The sequence below is a fragment of the Lissotriton vulgaris genome, chromosome 7 (assembly GCF_964263255.1).
Source record: "Lissotriton vulgaris chromosome 7, aLisVul1.2, whole genome shotgun sequence".
NCBI classification, from domain to species: domain Eukaryota; kingdom Metazoa; phylum Chordata; class Amphibia; order Caudata; family Salamandridae; genus Lissotriton; species Lissotriton vulgaris.
The window spans coordinates 1,361,795,324-1,361,810,707 of record NC_141695.1 but is presented as its reverse complement, the minus strand read 5'-3'; the positions used below and the strand labels follow the sequence as shown (position 1 = coordinate 1,361,810,707).

Below are 15,384 nucleotides of genomic sequence, written 5' to 3'. Positions count from 1 at the left end.
TCTATACCTCTAAAGTTAATTTTGACCTCTTCAAAATCTTTTCTTTTTAGGTTTCGACCTGGCTGGAGCACTGCGAAGCAGTGCTCCGCCCAGGCGAAAGCTTTTGTTTACAGTATGGGGGACTTGAATCCGCCCCTTCTTCCATTGGCTAGCTCCATAAATGGAGGCTAGCCATTGGAAGAGAGTGGCTGTCAATCACGCTTTTCCCGTGAAAACGCGATTCAGGGGCGTTTCCGTGTCTTTTTTTAAGTCCCGCCCTCTCCTCTTCCCATTGGCTGGAATTTTACCTTCCAGCCAATGGGAAGGGGAGAGGGCGAAAAACACGCCCCCGAATCTGCCGGCCGGGACACCCCGTGACGTCATTCCCCGGGCCGCGCTGTGATTGGCTGCCGGCCCGGGACCTGATTTGTTTTCCCCCGTAAGGGTCCCTTCTTGGAAATTCATTCAAGGATTGTAAAGTCACACTTTATTGAAGGAGAGATGTGTCATGCTTTGAATGCATTAAGCAATGTTTATTTATATACCCTTCCCCTCCCCTCCCTCCCTCCCTTCTCTTTCCGCTGCGTCCCCTCCCGCTTGGAACTATGGTATGTTCCTGGAATGCTGGAGGTGCGTGGATTCGGGGAAGAGGATGTGATGTTCATGCAGGAGTCTGCTTTGGCAGCTGACGAGCATAATAAAGGCTGATTGCTTTATATTACTTCTCCGGGTTTTGTCCCATGCGACAGGCACCGCTCAGGTGTCAGAATTTGTCCTAATTTGCAGTGATGCCTTTTAACTCTCCTTAAGATCCCAGCCTCGTCTCCGGTTTCCAGAAGGCGATCCCTCTTAAAACAAGTGCTGGAGATAAAAGCGATTTATTATTGAAGAGAATAAGTCAGTGAGTGCACCCCCTGGCAGGCACCGGCAGAGTCCTCAGCAGCCGGTCCCGGGATCCTGACACCTCGGCGTGGAGATTTAAAGGGAAACAGATGATAAGGAAACATAACAAGGTCTGGGTAACCTCTGGGGCAGCGCCGCGAGAGTCTTGCGTGCGCCAAGGCTTGATAACAGGCGGGCCCCCTCCCGGTGCCGGGGCACGCCGTCGTGCAGATGACATGCGGCGCAGGGGAGTTTAATGTACTGTCTGTAATCTCTCTCGGTGCTTTAATCCGCTCGTATTTTTCCTGCTGTCAGGTTGTTAAAGTGACGCAGCAGATAACGAGGCATTCGTCGCCTCATAACCGCCCGCCATTGTCAGGACAGTCTTATGCGGTGTCATCCCGCAGCTAATTAAGTGCCAGTCGGTGACCGTCTCAACTGGTACCCGCCGCAGCCGGCAGCAGCTTTCAAGCATTTGAACCCGCGACCCCTGGTGTAATGGAACCCCAAGGGGCCCCCCGTTCACACTTCCAAGTACTGACTCTGCTGCTGCACCGTGGGGGTCACCGAAAGGGCAGCTCCGGGCTCTGCTGCATGCCCCCTTTGTAATATGAAAGCTCCCCTGAGTGCGAACGCCCGGTTTCTCTGCCCAGGCTCTTCCGTAATAGGAAAGCTAGTACTGGCCATGGAGTAAGACGTCCACCCGAGACTGCTTGGTCTTTGGGGCTGAGCGTGTGCCCCTGGGACTGTCAGAGCTTTTCACCGGCGCTTACTACTCACTCTTGAGTATGGAGGCCCCTGTGATGACACCAGACCTCCTCATATTTATGACAGAATCACAGAATGTTCAGTGTCCGTGCTGAGACACAAACCTGGCTTGCCGGCTCCGAGGTCGACCGTCCTAGCCATTAGGCCACACCACTTACTGTGTCCTATGCTGAATATAAAAAAAACTACAGTTTAAAAGTATCTTCCCTCTGTTTCAAGCTATCAAATGATTCCCCACTCTGAAAAAGATTTCTTTTGTTTTGAGTGGCACATACATATGGGCAATGCAATAGGTCTCGCATTTACGTGAGTTTGATCTATTGGCATTGTATATGACAAGGCCATATATGTTTTGGTTTTTAAAACATAAAGGCCATTGTCATTTACAATGCTAACTGCTTAAACTCTCGCAAATTCGAAACCTATTGCATTCCAAATGCTTGTTTTAATGAGCCTTCATCCAAAAGAAGTTCTATATTTTCTGTTTTCCCTTGCTGCTTGTCTGATTTGTACTTAAGCGCAGTATGAACAGGTACATAGTGGATGCACCTTGTACTCGTTGACATTTGTTTCCTAAGTAGATGGAAAAACAAAAAATAACCTGACCCCTTCAGTATATCCGTCCATTTATGCACAGCGCAACAGATCCTCAAAGTGAGGTTTTGGTGTCAAAGTTTGCTTTAAGTGACGTTTTACTGATGCTTATGCCTTCCTACTTCACTCCAATTGTCCTGTTGAACACCACCTATATTCAGAGCTTATTTTAGCATGTGAAAAATGTTACAGGTAAATATGGTGGAAGATCACTTTCTCGTTGAAATATTATGTCCATATTACTAGTGAGATTCCTTTCTTTGCATCGTTTTCTACCGAGACATATTTGTTCTAATTTTAATTGGCCAATGTGGCAGCTGAGTACAACTACGTTTTGGTTCTATCTGTGCCATTTGACAATTTGATGATTATGCCTTTTAGTAGCTCAGTACTAGAGCACTACCGCACTGGTTTCCTTGGGCTGTGAATGTGCGATCACGTTTTAATCTTTCATATGCTAGTTTGGATTTGGATGACATATTTGTGTTTTATATATACAAATGTGTTGTTTTATCACAACCCTTTGGGAGCGGGGGGGGGGGGGGGGTTGGTCAGACACTTCAGCCCCTTTTCCATTTAGGAGGTTGAATAAAATGCTGCTGCATATTGGTTTTTTTCAGCCCATCTCCGAGTACATTATAAAAACGTGGGATTCACTAAAATCCCTGGCCTGTGAAGGACACCGTTTTGACCTGGATGTGACCTGTGGGCAAGGATGCTGCTTACCTGCTTCTCTCTGCTTTGCCAATGAAGTTGCATGGTTTTGTGTTGATGTGGTCTTCGAAATTTATCAGTAGTAGCCTTTTGAAGTACATTTTGTTTTTTTTATTGTGCTTCCTTTTTAAACTGGGGGAGTGGGGTGATTTGGTATGCTGGGGGTGGGGAAGTGATTCGGTATGCTGGGGGTGGGGAAGTGAAGTGGAAGAGATACCGTGAGATAATTGTTGCATTGCCAGATAAGCCTTAAATTAATCTGCTGCTAAATGAGCACAATCTAGAATTGTTTGTCATCTCAGAAACGCGGACGTATGATGCATTGGGCCCAGCTATTTCACAACGCCTTTGCTAAAGGCTCTGATAGTACTAATAAGGATAGGAAAGAGTGACTAAGGGGTTGCCATTGCCTTTAAATAGCACTTATAGGTAACAGTTGATGACACCCTAGATCCTGGTTAAAATTCAGAGAGATTTTCGGCTGTTAATGCTATATGCCAGCTTCTTATTTTATTTACTGGTTAACAGTTTACACACCACCTAACTTTACTGTAGCATTAATTGAAAGGCATTCTGAAGTTGCCAATCTTTTATTGATCAAATTATTGTAAGTGATTATTTTATGTAATTTTAACTTGTAGTAGGGTGCCCCGCAATCTGGCTCTGTATTGGCCTTTTTAACTTAATGGCCACTTGTAGGACTAACACCTGTAGTAAATCAGTAGACCTAGTATCATCATACAATGTACCTCCTTTTTGGTTTTCTCAGCTTGATTGAGTTTAGATCTTCAACCACTATTGAATGGATGGAAGGTTTTATGATATTATTTCATACACAGTTTTGTTTAATTGTAAGTTTTGTATTGGCCTAGTCAGCCTGCTTTCCATCCCAACCTTACATAAAAAACAGGTTCTGCCCTACTCAAAGACCAAACTGGAAACAGGACAATCATCAATTCAAGAACAAAGATTCCATGTAGAAAAATAGCATATAAGACAACATATGATATGTATTCAATGTAATAATTAGGACTCGTTCCACGTGAGTAAAAGGAAGGAAAATCACACACTTTACAGTTGTGCAACATTTTACTGCTAAGAAGAAGGTTCTCATGTGTGCTCACACAAGTGTAAATTATGTAAAGGAATAAAGTGTGTATAGTAGCAAATTGACAAAGGAATAATATAAGGTAAAACAACTTGCTTAACTCGCCTTATAAAGTCTTAGCCTGAAGACTGCTGGTTCATGCTACCACTAGGATTGCTTTCTAAAAGGTTGACTTTACAACCATCATCAATAAGGGTCGATTAGACTGGTGCAAGGTGCCCACTAGAACTAGTGCACATCATATGCCAGGCTAATTTCTCACACCGTAGACCTACAGTGTTAACAAAAGTGTGCAAAAGGTGGACCGAGATACCCATGTGCATGCTTTTTTACTCTAGAAGGGAAAAAGGATGTGAAAAAAGGGGGAGAACGGGACAAGAATAGTGCTGGCAGGAGACGTATTAACGATATTGTGTTAAAGTTATTCACGGGTATTGATGAAAGTGGCGTGATGATGGACTGATCGTGCTTTGGTCTTACCCGAGGAAGTGGACATGCAGTGTTAGGAGGGTTCATGCAGGATCAGAGCATGCTTGATATAAATGGAAAGGTGTGGGTGCAGTGCGGGGGAAAGAAGGGAAGGGAAGGGGGGAGGGGAGGGGCGGGTGCTGCGTGGGAAAGAAGGGGGGCGGGTGCCACGTGGGAAAGAAAGGAGGAGGTGCTGCGCGGGAAAGGAGGGAAGGGGGGGTGGGTGCTGTGTGGGAAAGAAGGGGGGCGGGTGCTGTGTGGGAAAGAAGGGGGGCGGGTGCCACGTGGGAAAGAAGGGGGGCGGGTGCCACGTGGGAAAGAAGGGGGGCGGGTGCCACGTGGGAAAGAAGGGGGGCGGGTGCCACGTGGGAAAGAAGGGGGGCGGGGTCCCACGTGGGAAAGAAGGGAAGGGAAGGGAAGGGAAGGGAAGGGAAGGGGTGGGTGGGGGTGGTGGTGGTGGTGGTGGTGGTGGTGGTGGTGGTGGGGTGGGGTGGGGGGTGGGTGGATGCCGCGCGGGAAAGAATGGGGGGGGGGGGGGTGCCGCGCGGGAAAGAATGGGGGGGTGATATAGTAGTTCAACTGTTGATTCATTACGTTTCTGAAATGTGGAAATACCAGTTTACTATAGGCTTTTTGGAAGCTCTCCAGTATCAATATAGATGCAGTGCATGAAGTTTCAAGAATGAAGTTGGCCGATAATGCTGCTTTGTGTAACTAAAGCGATACAAAAGGGGATGATGGACGGAGCGTTTGAGCAAATCAAACACTCACCCCCAGTCAACAGATCTGGGTTTAATCCATCACCTTTCTTTAGCTCACTCAGCCACCCCAGTTCAGACATGGCCATATGCAAATCAGTCTGACCCTGTGCCTCATGGGAACAGTCCAGCTCGAACTGCCAAGACATGTCTTCCCTGGACCGGAAACAAGCATCCTGGGACCAGTTTCAGATTCATAATCCTCATCAGCCAGGCTATCTTGAATCCAGTGGCCAAGTGAGCAAGGGACTCACGTCTGAGCATACCCTGCCAACTTAGGGTGAACAAAGCGATACAAAAGGGGATGATGGACGGAGCGTTTGAGCAAATCAAACACTCACCCCCAGTCAACAGATCTGGGTTTAATCCATCACCACGCTTTGTGTAACTAACATTTCTTTGCAGGTAATAAATAGTGAACCCCTATGAAAAAATTAACAAGTTAATTGGTATGGGCATGACCTCGAAATCATTGACACTGCAAAAATAAAATCTTCTCCATTCCTATCTGGACTCCATGGACACACTGCTACCATTTTTGTTCCCATGGGTGGTTTACCCACCTACATCTATACTGTCTTCATCATCCTTTCCGCTAACTGGGAAGCTGGGTGCTTTGGTAGGAGGGATTGGGTTAGGTTGTTACCCTAACTATGTTCTGACGTCCCAGCAGACATGAAATTACCATCACGCTCCTAGGTACATAGGAAAAGTAATAGGTGGAATCACAAATGGTTGTAATAACTCTGGATCGCATTCAGGTTTATTGTTCTTTTTTTTAACGTTCCATCTTAGACAGGAACCAGCCATATGCAAATCTGTCTTGATCCTGCTCTAATGCGAACGGTCTAATCTGAACTGCTAGGCCTTGTCCCATTTGAACAGGGAACACAGGCTGCCTTAAACCAGTTTTGGCCTACTCGCATCTCTTCAGTAATGGTGTAGCTTAAGTCCTAGGGCACAGTGAGCAGGGGAACCGCACCAGGGCTTATCTTTTGCTAAGGTTTATTTTGCTCCAGATGAAAAAAACGTTGAGACGAAAGCTGATCCTTCTGGCTCAAAATAGGGCTCAATTCAACCTCCACCCATTGTTTGTATTTGAGCTCCAATGCGGGAGTTAATTTTGATTAATACTCCTTAACTGCTTTAATAAAACATTTTGAGCCACCAAGTCCGGTGGCAATAAACATGTTATTCAGCGCCAAGATATCCCAGTGGTGTGCATGTGCTTTCTAAATACAGGCGCTGTGTGGCTAATTGACATCACCTTTTGAAACTATGGATTATTTTGTTTCAAGCAATAAACACAAAAACAAAATGAGACTTTGTGTAGTGGTGGGCACATTTCAGCTGCTTTGATAGAGCTGAATGGCAGCATTACATTGTAGGTGGCCCTCATTTGGTGCCTAAAATGTTTGCTGCACCCAGGGGGTCTGTGTTTTTTCCTTTAAATGGTGAAAAATAAGCAGTTAGTAGGTGGCCAACTGGCAGAAGGTGTTTTTCTTACAGACCATCCAGCATCTGCATTTAAGCTCCAGAAGGATCAGACTGGAGTATTACACAATCTGCCCACCTCATGAGTCAAAGTTGCTTTTCAGTGGTTGATATAGTGTTTGGCGTAACAGGAGTCATAAGGTAGTTCTTGTGCGTCAGCACTAGTCCAGTTATCTGCAGCTATTTGGATGTATCAGCAAAGATTTCATCTCTAAAGTGAAGTGTTAAATGCTCACCCCTACTGGAGTCCATGTGCCCAAATTAATGACTTGAACTTTGTGTTTTTCCACATGCTTTTGAACACTGCATCTGTGAACCCTAGGTTCGTTATCTGCCTGTCCTTAAACCTAATATAAAATACGTTTCATGTGGACACTACCCAGCTCCAGGAAGTTGTGGGCAATTTGCATTTAAAGCTGCTGTTTCAACAATGAAATGGTTAGGGAACCTTTTTAGGGCTGACTTTTGGGACTGTAATAGCTATATTGTCATTCTCTTTTGTTTTTTCAAAAATCATACACAATATGAGTGCTGGTGTGTCCTGTGTAATAATTATCGCACATGATCAAATCCATCACCGAGAGGTTTGTATTACATCATATGTGATAATTGTCTATCACATGTTCTGCCCACATATTCGGGTGTATTATGTGAATTTGGGTGCTTGCCACACTGAAATTAACATGTCTGTATTTCACGGCCATATTTCGCCTTGTTATTTTTGGTTGATTGCGCTGCTGAAATATATTCCAGTGCAAAAAATTAATGGGCGGAATGCAGAACAATGTCATATATTTACCCCAGTACAGAGATCTGGACCTAAATCCATCGTTTTTTTGCTCACCATGCCATTCCAGTTTGGAATCAGTCTTGACCCTGCGCCCAATGGGAACAGTCCAGCCCAAACTGGCATGCCAGGTACTCCCTTGCCTGGAAACAAGCATCCTAGGACTGGTTTCGGGCTGGTCCAAACTAGGGTGGTGTGGTGAGCAAAAGAATGATAGATTAAACCCAGATCCTGTGACTGCGGGTGAATGTTTGGATTGTTCAGCATTCCGTCCATTAATTGTTTCTTTCGCATATGTCGACCTAAGTGGGAAGGATATGCCCAGACGTGGGTCCCGTGCTCACTACACTGGATTTTAGCTAGCCTGACTGATAAAGGGTGATGCCCTGAAACTGGTCCCAGGATGCATGTTACGGTCCAGGGGGGACACGGCTTTGCAGTTCGGGCTGGACTGTTCCCACTAGGAACAGGGTCACAACTGATTGCATATGGCTTGATCCAAACTGGGGGGGTGTGGTGAGCAAAAGAATGATGAATTAATCCCAGATCCTTGTGACTGCTGGTGAATGTTTGCATTGTCCAGCATTCCGTCCATTAATTGTTTATTTTGAAATATTTTCCAGGGCATGCAGATTTGATCACAACTGGAATTTACCAAGCTCGATAAAATTCACTCCACTCATAATGCCAATAGGTGCATTATCAGAAGTTGCAGTTCATATAAGAATTATACTGGGCACTTGTAATGAGGTCCATAAAAGGCCTTTTTGGTCAGCATGCTTAATCTGTTGGGCTCTTGAATTGTAATTCACATGTTCCTTCTGCCCACTACAGCATGGGGCAGTTTGCCCACTTTAACTGACTGCAAACATCCTGTCTACATTGTTCACATCCGCCTGAAAATTGTTCCTTTCTGTTCAATGTGTGTGTTTTTTTAAAATTATCTTTAGATGGCCACTATTTATTTTGCTGACGCTTAGGCTTCCCAGTTGGATGATGTTTTATGTTTCATCTCCATACTTAACCCCTTTGCTGCTAGGCTGACCCCAGCCCCCATATGCTAAGTCTTTTTTATGCTTTTTGGGGTTGTTCGCGCTTAGGTCCCTGTAACTTTTTATCCACATAAGGTATCCACGTCAAATTTGCGTCCTTTTTTTCCAACACCCTAAGGAATCTAAAGGTACCCAAGGTTGTGGGAATGGGAACAAGTGCTACAGAAGAAAGCCTCTAGTTTTTTCTCTGCAAATGGTATCAACAAAGGGTTTGTGGTGCTAAAATCACCATCATCTCAGCTTTCAGGGCCAGCCAGGCTTTTGTCACAAAAATGTTGGCATTTTATTGGGACATAGCCTATTTTACTATTTTTTTGTGCTTTCAACCTCCTTCCAGTTAGTGGTAGAAATGGGTGTGAAAGCAATAATGGATCCCGGAAAGCAATACATTTCTGAGAAGTAGACACAATTCGGAATTCAGCAAAGGGTAATTTGTGGAGATCCTTCAAGGTTTCCCTATAGAAACTAACAGTTAAAATAAAAAAGATTGAAATTGAGTAAAAAAAAAAACAGCCTTTTGTGCCGAAGTTTTCGCCTGTAACTTCTTTTAAGTATGGCAGATTTTTGAAAGCAATATACTGTTACGTCCGCTGGACCCTTCTGGTTGTGGTGATATATAGGACTTGTTAGTTCACTAAGAACCCATGGTACCCAGAGCCAATAACTGAAAAATAGATATCAAGGACACCCATGTGTTTCCGAATTGGGAACAAAATACAGCGTTTTGAAGCAGTAGTTATTTGCACATCTCCCAAATCGTAGGTCCCCATAATAGTATGTGAATTAGAGGACATTTCTCAAAGTGACTACTTTTTTACACATTGTCTTATATTTGGAAGGTAGAAATGCATGGAAAGTCAATTGGTAATAACACTTGTTTTACAACTCTGTGTTCCCCCAACTCTCCTCATAAAAATTATACCTCACTTGTGTCGGTAGGCCTAGTGCCCGCAACAAGAAATTTCCCAAAACGCAACATGAGCACATCACATTTTTCCAGTGAAAACAAATCCTTTTTTCGCAATGTGCCCAGCTGTGGATTTTGGACCCTAGCTCAGCCGGCACCTGGGGAAACCTAGCAGACCTGTACATTTTTTAAAACTAGACACCCAGGGAAATCCAGGAGTGGGTGGCATGTGTGGCTCTCACCAGGTTCTGTTACCCAGAATTCCTTGCAAACCTCAAACTTTGTAAAAAAAACCCAGCATTTTTCTCACATTTCTGTGATGGATAGTTTTGGGATCTGCGGGAAGCCACAAACTTCCACCAACCCATCATTCCCCAAAGCCTCCTGATAAAAATGGTACCTCACTAGTGTGGGGGGGGGGGGGGGCAAGTCCCCGGGGTAGGGAAGGACCCAAAAAGTATTGTGTAGACATCAGAATTATCACAATACAACCTGGTTTTTCAAGGGAGTCACCTGCCTTTTTGGTCCTGGGTTCGGCGGCCATTTAGGGAAACCTTCCTAACCCAGACACTTCTGAAAACTAGACAGACAGGGGAGTCCAGGGAGATATGGCTTGTGTGGATCCCCCAACGCTTTTCTACCCAGAATCCCCTGCAAACCTTTTTGTAGATAGACTGCCCTGCTATTCCTAACGGTTCTATGCTTTACTCTTAGCCTCTTGAATTCATTGTGACTTGCAGTAGGTAGCTTCTGAATTTCCACTAAGTGCAAGAGCAATATTAATTTTCAAGATTTAAAACGTATCTAAAGACCAGGGGAGGATGGAGTTCCATATGACTGGAAGTTGGCTTCTTTCTTCCTGAGCTCTACTTTGTGGCTGCTCCTTTGTGTTGCCCTAATTAGGGTTTGGAGACTGTGATGGTAGAATGCTGCAGAGGACTGAAGCAGGCTGAGTGGGCTGATATACAGGTGTTGCAGACCAGGGTCTCACTGATAGTGTGACCTAACCCCTGCCCTTCCTTTCACCAAGCCAAATAAAATGTTGAGAAAGAATCCTAAAATGATTCTTGCCCAGTGGTAATTACTCTGGCCCACATACAGCTTCAGAAATATACTTGCTCTGTAAGCAATTCCATATGTCCTTTTAGGTGCAATGCATTGAGATGACAAATTATAGCAGTTTTCTCATTATAACAGAGCTCTGGTAACACTAAGTTAGGGCTCATATCCGGGTTTGGATTCTAGAAAAGTTTTGATTTTGCCTTATTTCTGAAAATCCGACCAGAGGGTCTGTAGGAAGTGGTACATCCAGGGTTGGAATGACCTATGAGTGTCTGTGCACATGCAGACTAATATGTGCAAGTTTATTAACTAACCCTCCTCAAATCGTTTTCCACACAGGAAAAGGTTGGAATTTTATCCCTGGCTAGGGCCAGAGTTTCATTTCTTTTTGGGTGGGGGGGAAAAGGGCGTAGGAAAATGTATTTGCAACAGCTCACAAGTTTTCGCATGAGCAAATATGTATGTGCTCATTTACTTCTGGAATTTATGAAAAATTGCTAGCAGTACACTGTTCAGGCCCATTCCGGCAACTATTTAGGATTTCTAAAAGTCGAAATGCTGCTCAAATGCAAGGATCTATACGTGAGGCATTTGTGATATTTAAAAAAAAATTAGGCTCATAATTCATGTTGCACATAATGTTTTTTTCACTGATTCTCATTTTTATTTGAAAGCAGACTATCACCATTGGTACTGCCATAGTTGCGTATGAATTGTCATGTAATCAGAGAGAATTTGTAGAGCATTAGAAATGGCTTCACATTGTTAAATATTGGAAACAGGCTTTCACATTTTTCTACTGAACCCACTGTCAGTGATGCAAGCTGGGCTCACAGCATTTCCAGTTAATACTTTTTTGCAGATCTACATTGTGGTATTGTAAACTGCCAAACAAAGGTTTTGTGCTGCTGGGAATTGGGCCGGTTTGTCTAGTGGACAACATGAATATTGAAACCTGTTTTCTTTGACCCTAACAATGTCTGGGGCATCAGGTGATAGGATTTCTCCAGCAATTGAATTTTCCTAAATTTACATGCATAAATATTTCCGTGTCCTGTGGCTGGAACTCCTCATGAGTCCACCATACACCACTTGTAGCATAATGACCTTCTTTAATGACACAAAGTCTAATCAACCAAGTAGCTAAGCAGTGATATCTACTCCATCGTAGAGGTTGCACTGCCAGCTTTTCTACTGCACATTGGTGTGAGAACTCCTTAAAATCTCTGCTCCTGTATTTTTGTTTATTTTTGAACAATTTTACATTGAAATCTAAATATTTATTATTTTTATGTAAAACATTTTTCATATCTTGAAAGCATTCCAGAATTTCAGATAATATATTCAGTCAGTTTCGGAAAGTGTACTAAATATGGAGCAAGGAAGATCTACATAGAAGGTAAGTACATAGGGTAAATTACATTTTCACTCCATGAACTTGAGAACAGAAAATGTGATATTAGTGTTGCGTACACTTATAAAAATAATAATGTGAAAGAGAGATAGGTTTATTCTTGCGCTCTTGGAAGAAGAAAATAACTCTTCCATTAGAACTTCTAAACAAGCATTGGAAATGCAATAGGTCTCGGATTTATTTGAGTTAGAGCTAATGGCATTGTAAATGGCAATGTCTTTTAGCCATGTGTTATGGAGTGTATGCATGTGGTGTGTAGTGGAATTATGTGGGTTGGATTGGAATTGTAGCAATGGTGGCATGCTGCGCTTTAGTTGAATATGTTTAAAAGTAAAGTGCACCATACTGCAATTGCTACAATGGTTAATTGTGGATGCGTTAACAATTGATGTGTGCACTGATGGCGTATGTGCCTGTAGAAATTGTTCGCTGGTGGTGTGTGTGCTTGGTGGAAGCGTGCACTGCCGGCTGGAGGTGTTGTATTGCATGTTCTGTTTTAAAACTAAACGCACGCAAAGGCCAATGAGAACGGACCTTGGGAATCCACAAGCACGAGCGTTGTGGAATTCAAGGTCCATTTTCAAAAGCCCTGAGAAAAGGACTCTGGGCTACGCCCACACTGCTTACGAGGTGTAGGCTAGGCCCGAGACCTAAAAAAGATTTCCTCTACATCGACTGTGGTGAATGCCTCCACTAAGGTGCAGTGTTCAGGTCAGCCGCTGTTGCCTGCCTGTGGGGAATATATAGTTCAGCTTCCTCACTGTTTGACCAGCTACTCCAAAGAAGTGCACTTTTAAAACAAAAAAACAACCTCACCTCCGTTATCTTAAACTCCTGTCACCTTCGTTATTCTAAACTCCTGTTAAGAAATCTAGAATATCTTTTACCTTTTAGTTGAGGAGCCTGAATTCACTGTCACTGGTGTACTCAAAAGCACAGGCAAAATAGATCAGTTTGATATACGTTCAAAACTGTCTTAAATCGGTTGCATCATCGTTGAGGCCCCTATGAAGGCAAGTCTATCCTTGACGATCGCGAAAAAGAAAAAAACGGGCTTTAGTGTCCACTTAGCAGCCGTTGAATAAGTCATGGAAAATGATATATCCATTTGTAGTATTGTTGTCTCATAGTTGACTGCCGCATTGTCTACTGCTATACTGGTAGTGTCCACATAGTTTGTTGCAGCAATTCACGCTACCACTGTATCCGCTCCTTTGCATGTATCTACAAATCGTTGAGGTTCTTAATCAAAATCAGCGGCTCATAAACCGATTGCACTCTTGTTGATTGCTAATGCGGACATGCATTTAAATGCAAAGAATACCATTTTGACAACAATAGCTATTTTGCCCCTTCCCTCCATTTGACCTATCCAATTATTTAATGGTATTACCTTTGGGGATATCCTAACGGACCCCAGAACTCTTGCTTCAAGAACTGGTTCTTGTGGACGAAGATTAGTATGGTGAGCATGAAGGGGCGAAGTCAGATTAAAGCTTTCTTTTAGGGCGCTATAGGAGAGTAGGGTCTGCTTTCCTATGGTCACCCCATTTTTTGCTTTTTGCTTCACTGGTTTTCGACTTAATGTGGCTGTGGGCCTGCTAATCAGACCCACAGCCTGCTGTTCTCTCTCTAAATTCACAACCATTTACTTTAGGTACATTACCAATTGGACATTGGGTCACCCTATCAGCCCCTGTACAGTGTACTATAGGTACCCAGGGCATAGGTGCATCCAAGGCCTACCAGGGGCTGCAGCATATCTTTTGCCACCCCTGGCTGGCTATCCAATCTGACACAACTGGCTTATCACTCAGCTGGGGCAAGGTGGTGTAATCACCCCTTGCTTAGATATAGTATACCTATATCTAAACCTATATCTGGACACATATACACCTATAAGTCACTCCTATGGCAGGCCTTAACAATCCTGGAGGCAGAGTGCTTGGTTTTATGTGAGATGGTGCTCTAGCATGAGCTGAGCCTGTCTGCAGCTGTCGGGACCAATTCCCTAAGCTGTTCCGGGATATTGCCATACCATATACTCTTAAGTGCATTATAATCCATCGCGGTTATGTGCTTACTTTGGTTTGGCTTTATCAAAACATGTCACAAGTCATAAGGTAGTTCTTGTGCGTCAGCACTAGTCCAGTTATCTGCAGCTATTTGGATGTATCAGCAAAGATTTCATCTCTAAAGTGAAGTGTTAAATGCTCACCCCTACTGGAGTCCATGTGCCCAAATTAATGACTTGAACTTTGTGTTTTTCCACATGCTTTTGAACACTGCATCTGTGAACCCTAGGTTCGTTATCTGCCTGTCCTTAAACCTAATATAAAATACGTTTCATGTGGACACTACCCAGCTCCAGGAAGTTGTGGGCAATTTGCATTTAAAGCTGCTGTTTCAACAATGAAATGGTTAGGGAACCTTTTTAGGGCTGACTTTTGGGACTGTAATAGCTATATTGTCATTCTCTTTTGTTTTTTCAAAAATCATACACAATATGAGTGCTGGTGTGTCCTGTGTAATAATTATCGCACATGATCAAATCCATCACCGAGAGGTTTGTATTACATCATATGTGATAATTGTCTATCACATGTTCTGCCCACATATTCGGGTGTATTATGTGAATTTGGGTGCTTGCCACACTGAAATTAACATGTCTGTATTTCACGGCCATATTTCGCCTTGTTATTTTTGGTTGATTGCGCTGCTGAAATATATTCCAGTGCAAAAAATTAATGGGCGGAATGCAGAACAATGTCATATATTTACCCCAGTACAGAGATCTGGACCTAAATCCATCGTTTTTTTGCTCACCATGCCATTCCAGTTTGGAATCAGTCTTGACCCTGCGCCCAATGGGAACAGTCCAGCCCAAACTGGCATGCCAGGTACTCCCTTGCCTGGAAACAAGCATCCTAGGACTGGTTTCGGGCTGGTCCAAACTAGGGTGGTGTGGTGAGCAAAAGAATGATAGATTAAACCCAGATCCTGTGACTGCGGGTGAATGTTTGGATTGTTCAGCATTCCGTCCATTAATTGTTTCTTTCGCATATGTCGACCTAAGTGGGAAGGATATGCCCAGACGTGGGTCCCGTGCTCACTACACTGGATTTTAGCTAGCCTGACTGATAAAGGGTGATGCCCTGAAACTGGTCCCAGGATGCATGTTACGGTCCAGGGGGGACACGGCTTTGCAGTTCGGGCTGGACTGTTCCCACTAGGAACAGGGTCACAACTGATTGCATATGGCTTGATCCAAACTGGGGGGGTGTGGTGAGCAAAAGAATGATGAATTAATCCCAGATCCTTGTGACTGCTGGTGAATGTTTGCATTGTCCAGCATTCCGTCCATTAATTGTTTATTTTGAAATATTTTCCAGGGCAT

The 15,384-nt window shown here is 43.8% G+C and overlaps 1 protein-coding gene across 1 annotated transcript in view; it reads left to right on the top strand.

The window, feature by feature from the left end:
- SETD1A (SET domain containing 1A, histone lysine methyltransferase) overlaps window positions 1-15,384 on the top strand; it is a 960,878-nt gene that overhangs the window by 24,866 nt on the left and 920,628 nt on the right. The window lies entirely within an intron of this gene.